Below are 13,334 nucleotides of genomic sequence, written 5' to 3'. Positions count from 1 at the left end.
GAATTTGAATATGGACATCATCCTTTTTATGACCATGTTGGGAATAGTGGTTGGGAACGCCATCCTTTGGAAGGATATGGGTCATACCATGGTGAGCCCAATTACTATCCACACATGCATCAGTATTACGAGCAAGAAGATTATAGTACTAGTTCTTCGTCTCTAGAGGATACAATCAAACTATTGAAAACTAGTCCCTATTATGATCCTTCTGAACCTGTTCTTCCTCTAGAAGAGTCTCTCAAACAATTAACTGAGAATACAAATAGGTTTGTGTTAGAAATGAATAAACAAAATGCACCCATGAGTGAACCTTCTATACACGATACCATAAGGAAGTCATGTGAGTCGATTCAAAAGCTTTTAATCGAGGCCCAGAACAGAACTGCTCAAGATAGTCTTAATTTCCAATATAGTGTTTCCAATTCTACCCTTGATATCAATAGTGAATATTTGCCCAATCTAGAGGACGAGGTTAGAATAAAAGACACTACTTTAGATGAGGTTCATGATGATTATGATGAAGATAATATTGATGAAGAATCATACATTTGTAGGCATAGTGATCCGGAACTAGTTACTCCATTTGAGCTTCATAATGATAATATTATTTCTGGTTCAGATCCCAATAATTTTAATGATTATTCACCTATTCAAAAGGATGTGGATCTGACTAGAGATACCACCATTTTAGACGATGTAGTTCATGATCCTTTAGCGTACAGAGTATTGGACAATCCATTATTTGATGAACTTATTAATGGATTGGAGGAAGTAACTTTGATTAACACCTTAGTTAATGAGCCTTTATATGAAACTTTCTTTGATAATCATTTATATGATTGTGATGATGGTTTAGAGGAAAGAGTTTACCCTGAGAATACTGTTTTAGAATCTAGCGATTTAGAAACACTAGTCTTAGAAGATGATAAACTCGTAGAAATGAGTGAGGATGAACCCAACTTAGAAGAATCTATTGACCATTTCCAGGAATATGATGACCTAGAAATTAGGGAAATTGTGACTAGTCTTCCTAGAGACACAAAAAACTCTAAGTTTGGGGGTGATTATCATTCTCCGTGTGCTTTAACTCTTAGAAAGTACCCTCCTGTAGGATTTGACATTTTTGCCTCAACCATCTTACAAAATTATCTTCGTACACGTTTTCCTGAACCTAATGATGTCCAGAAAGAAGCTCAGTTGTTAGAAACCCATCCTCTGGTTGATGTGGTTAACCCAGGCTATGATACCAAGATTGACTTTGTTTTCCCACCAAAAACTTTTCAACCAATTGTGGGAACTTTTGATTTTAAGATGTGTCGGTTATTAAGTTTTGAGACTAAACCTAATCACTTTAGGATATTAGGGTCGACACATTTTCTTAAGGAAGACCACCTCTTTCATTGTGGTCAGCTGTGTGAGTCAAATCTGATTGACTTAGAGGATCCCCAGTTATTCAGGTTGTTGTTATGTGCTTATAAGTTCTTAGTTGAGTTTTTCCAGACTCTAATACCTGAACCGGATCTTAGCTTTGAGGAAATACAACCGATGAAAACCTGTTATCTAGACCCAGTTATAGAACCTGAACCTGAGCCACAACTAGATGTAGTTGTCTTAAACAAGGGTATGTTCGGCATCTTTTTGGTCCGTTGCAGTTTCCTCTTCTTGTGGGTAATACTTTTTGATCCAGATGATCCACAGTTATTCCGACTACTTCTATATGATTCTATGAGGTGACTAATTCCTTCCGATGTCTGGCTGAAGACTTTAAACTTAGCACTTCTTGGGAGGTAACCCAATCTCATGCAACATGGTAATATCTTTCCTTAACTCTTTTTCTTCAAGTGGTAACAGTTTCTCCTTGTTCATGCTTTTAATTTTATCTTTAGAACATTGAGGACAATGTTAGATTTAAGTTTGGGGGTGGGGAAGAAACTTTTTGTTAGTTTTAAGTTGCAATAAATAAACTCCAGAGCCTAAAGATTTACGCCTATTAAGGATAGCACTAACCAATCTAAGTGGATGGAAACATTTTTGTTTTAGGAGTTCAGGAACCAATCTGACTAGATGGAAACATCTATAGAGTCTATTCATAAAAGCACAGAGCTCAGGTGTTAGAATTAACATGATAGTTTCGCCATATCTCGTCGAGTCCTTTTCACTTTCTATTTTTATTTTTCTTTTATTTCAAGTGATTTGGTGGGGCACACGATTCAAGTTGTTACCTTTGCTAGGGTGAAATAGATTGACTGAGTTACCTTTTCAAAAAAAAAAAAAGAAGACCAGACCAGTAGACCAATCAGAATAAATACTAACACTTGGATAGCAATATGTGTGTGTTCTCCCTGTTTCCGTCGCCTAAGCAAGCGTGGAATGCAGGACCCGTGTGAACTATCGTGTAATCTGCTGACAAGAAGCATGCGCTTGGATCAAAAAGATCTATTCATACCGTTAAGTTAAAAAAAATGGTTATTGTTATGTGTAGTCAACTGCTGGTTCCCTTGTATTTGCCAGTTTGTTGATCTAGATTTAAGTTATTGACCACTGGTTCCCTTGTATATGCCAGTTGTATTGATATTAGTCAGACCGATATCTCAGTCCATTAGGATAGGTTCATCTTGGCAGAGGCCTTCAGACAGATATGGGAAACACCGTTCACTTTTCAACCATCTACATTTTTCTTTTTCCATCTTCTTAATCTTTTCATGTGATTAGTCTGACTCCGAGTATGATGTCAATTGTGAAACTATCTTAGTAGAGCTCTGTCACTTATATGAATTTTAGTATGCTTGAGTGCAAACTCGTGTACATCAATTGGAATTTCGCATCAGGGTTCTTCCTCTTAGAGTCAATATTTGTATGCCAACCAAGGAGGTTCTTTAGTGCTTTCCAAGGTTCTGCGTAGATAGCTAGGGTCTGGAGTATTGGTTTTTGTGGGTACACCTCTGATAAACCCACCCGAGATTAACTCGGTCACTTTTCAAGAATAAATTTTGCTCGAGGACTAGCAAATAATAAGTTTGGGGGTATTTGATAGACACATTTTTGTGTCTAATTTGATCTCAATACTATATATTGTTGGCACTCGATTTTGTACTAATTTTGTTATTTTATGTATTTGTAGGTATTTTTTTGGAAATAAATATTTTTGGAAAATTCGGCTCGAAAAGTTGATTTTGTCACCCGGAGGACAAGTGTTATTCGGACTCTCTCTTTTGGATAAGGGGTAACCTAATTACTAAGGGGCACCCCCCAGGTCACCCCCAAGACAGCTGCTATTCACACCCCAGTTCTGGTTAGGGGAAGGACATCTTCTTCCCAAATTCAAAAACCAAAAATTTGCGGGAAAAAAATATATCAACTGGCAGATGTTTGTTGGAATTTTTTAACGTGTTCTAGGGCGATTCAATGGCTGATTTTTGGTAGGAAGTTGTGTTATGTCCTATCAAACACGTTTTGGGCTTTTGGTTCGATCAAATTTGGCCATAATTAGCTGGAAAATTCACGGAAGCAAAACAGGGAAACACGGGTTGGACACGGGATTGGAGAAGATTTGAGCGTGTTCTGATCATGCATGAGGGCTCTAGCAACGTTGTGGGTCGTGTGTAAACACTTCTAGAGTGACCAGGATGGAAATCTATGCGTACCAGAGCAAGAATGGAAAGAAAATATTCCCAAGAATATTTTTCTTTACTGCCGAGTTAAAGAGAATTATATGGAGTGAATGAGCGAGATTCGATGGGTCTGTTGGCTATAAATATGTTTCTATGGTTGCCTAGAAGGGTTGTCGAGAGTTTGGGGGCTTGAGGAGAACTGAGGAGCAAGAAATCACCATGAACAGCAAGCTTCCTGCTGCTGTTTTATGCTCCTGATGAAGATGAAGAACACGAAGAACAGACTCTCAGAAACCGTCGTTCTTCAACAGTGACAACGACAGCGGCTCGTGGGTCGTAGGTGTGGGTCTTAGGACCGTAGCGACAACAGCAGTTAGGTTTTATCGTTTATTCTGGACGCCTTTTGTGCGTCGCAGATTACAGTTTCACACCGTTTTCTCTTCTTCTCTTTATTGTAAACACCAATTGAGCTTAATAAAATATTTTGAGAGGTATTTCACCATGATGAGCTAAACCCAACATTGGGACAATGGAGGAGGCGATTTTCGTCGTTCTGGTAAATTTAATTTATTCTTTTTATGACTTTTGCATTGATTTAAAATTGAAAAATGATTTTGATTAATTAGTTATCATTTTATTTGATGCGGCATGCTTGCTTAAATGTTTGATGTCCCATGCTTACGATTTATAACTAATATTCTGAGAATCTATATTGGAAAAATAAGAGTCCTTACATTTTATGTTTTGAGCGATAATTGTTAAGGATAAATAAAATGTACCATATGCATGAGAATTGGCCAAGTCCTTAGTCCCAGTAACTCTCTACCAATTTGTCAATATTTGTATATATATTTATTTTCTAAAAAAATTATCCTTCACAAGTCCGAGAGTTTGAACCTCATTACTACAACCCACGAAAAATCTTTAATCAGCTTACTGCAGAATATGACCATCCCTCACTAAGCAAGGGACTTAATGTTGATGGTGGATTTTCGACAAAGGCTAAAATCGTAAAAGCATGATACTGCATGTTCCTGACCCGGCTTCAGGAATGTATGTGAAACTCATATTTTATGATCCGAGAACCATTTCACAATCTCTGACTGAGCGAGCATCCTCTCAAAGCTATGATGAATATGTTCCTCGAAAAGCCTCTCGGCTGAGCTTTCGGCACTTTGCACATTTCATCATCACTTCTACGTAGAATCAAAATGATTGGACGACTCCTAGACATATTGCATGCTAGTATAGAGCGTTAATGTCTTCAGGACGTCACACAGTTTGTTGTTCCTTGAATATGTAGAGAGAACGTGTATAGAATCTCTTAATAATTGGACGGCTCCTAGACATATTGCATGCTAGTATAGAGCGCTAACATCTTCAGGACGTCATACTATTTGTTGTTCCCTGACTATACTCCCCCACTGTATAGAATCATTTTATTTTATTACTCCGTTTCATGGCTAATTCTTAGCTGAATTCTATGAATTAGTAATAAATGTTCACTGATCGGGCAGCTGGGCCACCACCGAGTAAGCCCCGAGAAAATGGTGTGAGTGTACTTAGCAATAATGCACGAACGAGCATCCGAGTGCACGTACGAGCACTCAAAAATATGGACAAACGAGGAAACCTATGCAAAATAAGGAAGAAAACTAATATTAATAATATAATAAAGAGGCGCCCAGGAGGATCGAGCTCAACGGCCGGCCGGTCCCATGCCTCTTCCTTTTATCTTATCTTATTTTATTATTTTTCCTAATCTCATGAAAACTCTTTCATTTGAGCAAACTCCCTCGTTTGAGAAAAACTCTTAGTTTCCCCATATTTCCTTCACACGGTGAAAAATAATTAAAAATAGGGAAAGATATCAAGGGACCAGGTCTACTAGCCGGCCAGCCATGCTTTAGACGTGGCCGGTCCCACACCTTATGATCCCTTATTATTACAATTATTATTTCCTTCATCTAATGAAACTCTTTCGTTTGAGCAAAACTTTGGTTTTTCCATGTTTTCTCAAATATTGCTCAAACTATTAAAAGGCCAAAAAGTCAAATGGTCACATGACCGACTAGGCTCCTCACGACAAATATTAAAATATTATTATTGTAATATTTTCAAAATATTGGCCGCACGAGAAAAGTTCTACTTGCTCATTCGAGCAAATTGAGAGTTTCAGTCAAGATCAAACTCTTCTGAAAATCCAAAGTATTGCTCAAACGCGCACCCGAAAATACCAAAATTTCAAAATTGAGACACGGACAATATGGTGACACGGGCATGCCACTTTGACCGACCAAGGTCGATCTTCATGAAAAAGCGGGGGTCTAACAACCACACCCCAACAATTCGTTTGGCAATCTCAATAGACAAACTCCAATATACTTTCAAGAGAATCAACTAGATAGTTAGACTCAATCTAGAGAAAAGTATATCAAAGAGTTTTTGTATCTCTATCTCTCAATTCAATCTGCAATCAGCAAATAGGAATTTGCGAGTCTGATTGAATATAAGAGAAATAACTTGAACGGTACCAAAGACCAATGTTCAAGGATCAATCAATTTCAATCAACAACCAAAGGTTGGATTTCCCAGTTGATCGATTCAACGCACAAACTGTGATATTTCAATTATATAACAAAATATAATGCGGAAAAGAAATAACACATACACCGGAATTTTGTTAACGAGGAAACCCGCAAATGCAGAAAAACCCCGGGACCTAGTCCAGATTTGAACACCACACTGTATTAAGCCGCTACAGACACTAGCCTACTACCAATGAAGTTCGGACTGGACTGTAGTTGAACCTTAATCAATCTCACACTGATTTAAGGTACAGTTCCGCTCCTTACGTCTCTGATCCCAACAGGATACTACGCACTTGATTCTCTTAGCTGATCTCACCCACAACCAAGACTTGCTACAACCCAAAGTCGAAGATTTGATAAACAAATCTGTCTCACACAGAAAATTTTATAGGAATAGATAAATATGTCTCCCACAGAAATACCTACGAGTTTTGTTCTGTCTTTTGATAAATCAAGGTGAACATGAACCAATTGATATACCGGACTTATATTCCCGAAGAACAACCTATAAATGTCAATCACCTCATGATAATCTTAACCGTATGGTAGCGAAACAAGATATTGTGGAATCACAAACGATGAGACGAAGATGTTTGTGATTACTTTTTATCTTGCCTATCGCAGATTAAACCTCAAGCCAATCTTAAAGAATATCGTACTCAAACATGATAGAAACAACAAGATCAGATCACGCAACTACAAAGAAAATAGTTGGGTATGGCTTCACAATCCCAATGAAGTCTTTAAGTCGTTAACCTACAGGGTTTCGTGAAAAACCTAAGGTTAAAGGAGAATCGACTCTAGCTTATACAACTAATATCACACAGGAGGTTTGGGGATTAGTTTTCCCAGTTGCTAGAGTTCTCCTTTATATAGTTTTCAAATCAGGGTTTGCAATCTGAGTTACCTTGGTAACAAAGCATTAATTATTCACTGTTAGATAAAAACCTGATTAGATTCAAGCTAATATCTTTCAACCGTTAGATCGAACTTAGCTTGTTACACATAAATGAAATGTACCCTCATTTAGGTTTAGTAACCGTACCTAAACGTGTACACCATGTTGGTTCAACCGTAGTTAACCGAGGTTAGCTATATGAACACTCTCATATCAACCTTATTCATCTTAACCATAACTAGTTCAAATGACTTAGATGAAACTTGTAAGGACCCTCAAGTTCGTCAACGCTATTAGACTAGTCAAGAGATGAATTAACCACTAATGACTCGATTAGTTTAACACGGACGTTAATTAATAGGAATTAATCTAACAACGATCTAGATACGAAACTAGTACCGTTAGATAAAACTCAAGAGATTATGCGAATTGGACTACTTGAACGTGTCATTCGGACACTGGACGAAGAATATTTCATCAGAACAGTCATCTTGCTGTCAAACCGCCTTATCCATTTCTGGGCGCCTTAACAATTATTCTTGGTCTTATCCCCTTCACCCCGAGCAGATAAGCTCTCTCTTTTCTTTTCTTCTTCATTCTTCATTCTTCTTTCTTCTTCTTCTTCTGTCCATCGCCTCCGGCGATTTTGTGAGATGATTCTGAAGTCGAATCAAAGAGAAACTTAGGGTAAAAACTAGGAATTGATTACTGGTGGTGTTGCTGATCTTATTTGAACTCGGCAGAAGAAGGAGATGTTGTTGAATCTAATTAGGGTTCTGTTCTTGAGTTGGAAGAGAGATTAAGAGGAGTTTTGAGTTTCTGTTGGATGAAGATCGAGTGGGTTGGTGTTTAGTTGAAGTTTTGAAGCTGTTCTGATTTAGAATAGAAAACAGGTAATTTAGGGTTTTGTAATTAATTGAAAATTGTTTATGAAATTGATGTTTTGTTGATCGATTTAGAGTGGGTTGTAAATTGATGAATAGTCGCATGTATTGGGTTTAATTGCAGTTTTTGTAGAAAGTTGAATCAGAAGTTAGGGTTCTTGTAAATTAGGGTGTTTGAATCGGAATCAGCAGATGAAGGAGATGATTTGGTTAGAGGTGATTGAAGTTGGGTGTTGATTTAAGGTTCTGCAAAGAAGAAATAGAAACTAGGCTTTGAGTTTGTAATTGGGAATTAACTTAAATGGTATTATGAGGAGGAAAAAGATTTCTGGAATTGCAAAACTAAAGGATGAATTGATATTGCTGAAGTTCTGAGGATTAATGTTTGATTATGGAGCTCCACGGGTTGTAAAGGTGGTGTTGCTACTAGTGCTGCAATTACGAAGGATTAGAGTTAGTAATGGAATTGTGCCGGTCATAATGAGGCAGAGATGTTGCTGTTAGATGAATGTGTAGGACTGATAGTTTTATTGAGTTGCAGATGAAGCTATTGATTTGCCAGTAACTCAACAGGGTTAGTGGTGATATAATTGGTTGTTCTGGTGAAGCAAATGATAATGGAATTGAAGTACAAATATGTTTGGGATTTCAAGTAAAATCAGATAAGAGTGGTAAACTGAATTGGTAATACAAATATGAATGGAGTGGACTGATATGGATAGGTTACTGATCTGTTGCAGATTTAGTAATGTTGCTGGTATGAACAAAGTAATGGGAGTAATGTTATTGAGGTTCACTTGTAAGTAGAGCTTTAGTATGTGAGATTAAAACATTGTTGAGCTGCAGAGAATGAAGCTAAGAAGATGATGATGCTGAGGGTATTGCAGTTGAGTTGAAAATGTAGGAGTGAAGAATATGATGATATTAGAGATTGTATTTTAATGATGAAAGATACAGGAATCGAGCTTTTAGAGTTACTGTTGAACTGAATTGGAGATGATATTGTTGTTAACATGATTAATAGTGAAGACACTGATGTGAAGATGATTGAGACTAAATTGAAGTTAAGATAACATAAATATGAAGATTATGTCAACTGTGATGAGTATAGATGGTGACAGAACTAGAATTGTTTGAGAATCAAGAATTAGAAATTGGGATTGTTATTTGATTAAGCTGTAGGGCTGTAATTGAATGTTGGAAATGCATTTTTTTGTATGAATCTGTGTTGTGTTTTGTTGTATAGAATAGAAGTTTGGTTTAGGCATTTGGCATATTAGTCATCCCAGTCGTCTAGCTGACTTATCTGACCCGGACCATCTGACTGAGTTGAATCAGTTTGACTGAGTGAAACTTGACATGGACCAGTTGACCTTTGACTTGACTATTTAACTGGACATTGACCTTTGACTGACATTTACCGCTAGTTGACTCTGTTGACCGTTATGGTTGACTGTTAGTTGACCAGAATGAACCTTAGTTTCATAAATTCATATTTTGGACCCCTTATGGTCCGAATTAACCTTTGGTTCCTTCTACAAAGTTGTAGATATTTTTAAGACATATCTAATAGACTATAGAACCCGCCTATTTGGATTAGTAAATCTTAGTTACGTTAAAGATAAATAATGAAAAGGTGTAGTGGGCTTAGAACAATTAGATAGTTCACTTAATCTTTAACTAGAGATTTGTATGAGATTATGTTATGAGCCTTATGTGAGCCTCTTGGCTAATCTTTAGAGTGCTTGTGTGATTAACAGTTACTCCTTATTAACAACGATCGATTTAAAGGATGAACCAGTGGATCATGGATCTCAAGGTAGGCGGGACTTGTCATCAAAAAAGGTGGGAATCGATACATGTATGCATGTATTATATGTGCTCATTATTGTTTTACAAATCTATATCTTATGAAATGCATGCATATCTTTGTTAGTATATGATACGTGTATGCATGTATTATATGTGTGTAATACAAACTAGTTTTCTTTTATATTTTGGGATGGGATTGGATCTTTAGAAACAACTAATATCTGTGTTTTGGGAGTCTTTACTTATTTTCAAAAAGTGATTCTTTCCATTGACCGGAAAGTGATTACATTCTTTATTTATTGTTAGCATGAAAGAAAGAGGGTTTCCTTTTGTTTGGTATATAGAATGGGTTCCTTCACCGCACTTTATACCTAGTTTTTAAGCACTTGTGTAGGGGCGTAAAAGCATCCAATATTACATAGGCCCGGAGGGTATCCTTAAGTGGTTACCGAGGTGTCCAATATTACTATGGGAGACGTAAAAGCATCCTATGGAATACTTTTCATAGAGGGAACTATTATGTATGCATGAATGTTTACTGTTCTTTTTAAATTACTTTGGAAGTGTTACATTATTATTATTCCACCATTAGTTTTCTTTAGATACTTACTATATGGAATGCGCGTATTATGAGGTACTGGTAAGGTATAAATCTTATATGACTAAGAGGCCGAAAACCTCAGGGCGCTTTAATGATTATTGAAGAATCCGCAAGAGTCACGCCTTACTACTCCGAAGGACTGCGTCGTTCAACTATTATTTATGTTGTGAATCTGTGCCGGTTTATTGGTTGGTAAAATCTTTATATTTCAGTACAACTTATTATCTTAATATGTTTTATCTGTTTTCCGTGTTTTTATCGGTCTTTCTGCAAAACCTGCATTGTCTTTAAATCATTCCAGTGATTACTTGAAAGTTAGTTGTTATTTCTACAGGGCACCCTTCGGGATGATGTGCTCACTCAATTCTCACTTTCAGTTTCAGAGACAGTTCAAGATGTGCACGTGGCGATGGAAGCGTCGAGGAATTGGGTCTGATAGTTGGTTAGCTTTCCTCTATGTTTATTTTGTTGTATATGCCATTTTCAAACCAAATTATTATTATTATATATATATATATCATATGAGAGGAGTTCTTGTATTTATTTTTCAGAGAGGGTTTAGATTCGGGTAAATCTTTGTTTAGAACTTCTTTCTTAATTTTAAATAGACGCTTTAGATCCTTAGTGTCTCATTGTATAGTTAATCTCTTGGATTAGTCAGCTGCTAGCTTAGGGGGCGCTACAAAACTAGTTAAAGAGTTGTTCAATTGGTATATTCTCATAGAAGTATGGAAGAACACAATCGAAGAAAATCGGTTTGATTCACTCGAATTATTTCATGAACATTATAGCCACGGTTTGCAAAGAATGCATTCCTTAATATATAAATGTATTAGTTCATGAGCCAACCGATTTTAGAAATTTAACCACTCAAGTATGCAAACGGGTATGCATACTTAAGTAGTCGGTCTGGGTTTGAGTTCGCCAGTATGCAAATGGGTACGCATACTTAGTTCACTTCCAAAACCCAACAAAAATTCTCGGACCTATACCTCACGCAAGTACGCGTACCGGTATGTGTACTTTGTACACGGAATTTCACAACTTCAAGTACGCATACGGGCATGCATACTTAAGTTCCGGTCATGGATCACATACATGCAATAATGCACAATATGTTTATAATCCAATGATGGTTAAGTATTCTAAACTCTTAATTTCAATCATTGAAACTTTCTTAGAGGATGACAATAGCCATTTTCACACACTACTAGCATCAAAGAAATTTTCAAGTTATTGAAATAACCATAACGAAACATTCCAAGTCTACACCAAATGATTGTATCACACAAACCATGTAAGATGTTACTCGGTGATTTTCACATGATCAGGATGAACTTGGTTGAAGTGAAATATTACCAACACATATTCCGAGAAATATGTATAGAGTAGAAATAGACTTTCCAAGTGATATAGATGAGTTTCAGTCTCCACATACCTTTTGTTGATGAAGTTCCACAAGATCTCCTTAGTAGTTCTTCGTCTTTAATTGATGAACGCCGTGAAGTCTAATGCTCAACTACACAATCTATCCTAGTCTGAGACATCTATAAGTACACTAGAAATCAAGACTTATAGTTTTGATCACTAACATTGACAAACAAGCTTGAGATAGCAACGCTTGCGAGTTCGACCGAGCAGTGCTCAAACAATCTCCCCTTTTATCAATTTTAGTGACAAAACTATCAATACATATGGATTACAAAATAAATAAACTTTGTATCTTCTCATCCAAATGATTGATCTCCTTGGTTCTTCAACATTACTCGAAATCTTCGTCACTTCCAAGTACTCCCATGATTCCATAGATGTTCAATTCAGCATAATTGTTGAAGATTCGTAGCAATAACAATGAGAAAAAAGTTGCTCTCAATCATTGTTATACAACGTCATAATATCATTATACAACATCAAAGTTCAATTGTATCACAACTTTGACAATCATGGTGATATGTATCACTCCCCCTTAGTCAATACTTCATCTCAAAATGAAAACCACTCCCCCTTACATAATGATCCGTAAACCATATGTATTTGTAATGTGAACTGCACATTAATTCTCCCCTTTTTGTCAATATAAATTGGCAAAGGTACGAAAACTAGTGGGATCCTCATGAAATTTTCATAAAGATACTTCATGACCAAAAGAGAACAACATACCAACTTGTTTTGATGATTTCACATAGTCGAAACTTAGTGTATTCATCAAGGAGTTTATAAAGATACAAGATAACTCCTACAATATTCCACAGCCGCACTCCCCACAAAGATTTGGCAATTAAGCACAAGTTCAATTAAGAACTATCCCCCATAAAATGTCATTCCCGAAAGAACAACAAGAGCGACCTTACTTTTACAAGAAAAGAAGGATTTCTTTGGACACTAACAAATCACATAAGAATATGAATTTGTATCCAAAAATCTCAATTGAATTAACCACAAGGAAAATGATCAATTCAATTGGTCATGCTCAACATAAGAGAACTTACGGAGCAACACAGTACATGCACAAAGATGTGGATCAGGGAAAGACCAATACTGTGGAATAATTAAAGATTCATTCATTTTTCATCACTATTTGCACAATGACATACAATAGACTTAATCTTTGTAAACAAAAGTTCATCATTTCTTACATCAATATTTGCATAATGACATAAAAGACTTAATTTTTGTAGTCAAAAGTTCATTCTATCTTTTATCAATACTTTCATATCGGCATATAATAGAGTTAACTTTTGAAGAAGTATGGGACAGTCAAGGTTCACGGACATAAACAACATATCCCATAACAATTTTCAATATATAAAACCATAAAGATTAATACTGCAAAAATCATCTTCCAAATAAACTTTAGAATTTAAACAAAATAAATCTAAAAACATTGCAAGATGAAAACGTTGGCAATAGCTATGCGTAGTCACAATAATGGAT

General features: G+C 36.3%; 1 long non-coding RNA gene across 1 annotated transcript; it reads left to right on the top strand.

Annotated features, from left to right (window-relative positions):
* The first annotated feature begins 7,666 nt into the window (after positions 1 to 7,666).
* Positions 7,667 to 10,906, top strand: LOC113298158. Its single transcript, XR_003334034.1, has 3 exons — positions 7,667 to 7,996; positions 9,748 to 9,832; positions 10,778 to 10,906. It is a non-coding gene; the product is annotated as an uncharacterized LOC113298158 (long non-coding RNA).
* The last annotated feature ends 2,428 nt before the right edge of the window (positions 10,907 to 13,334 follow it).

This window comes from Papaver somniferum, chromosome 7 (assembly GCF_003573695.1).
Source record: "Papaver somniferum cultivar HN1 chromosome 7, ASM357369v1, whole genome shotgun sequence".
NCBI lineage: Eukaryota > Viridiplantae > Streptophyta > Magnoliopsida > Ranunculales > Papaveraceae > Papaver > Papaver somniferum.
This window is presented reverse-complemented; position numbering and strand designations above follow the sequence as displayed.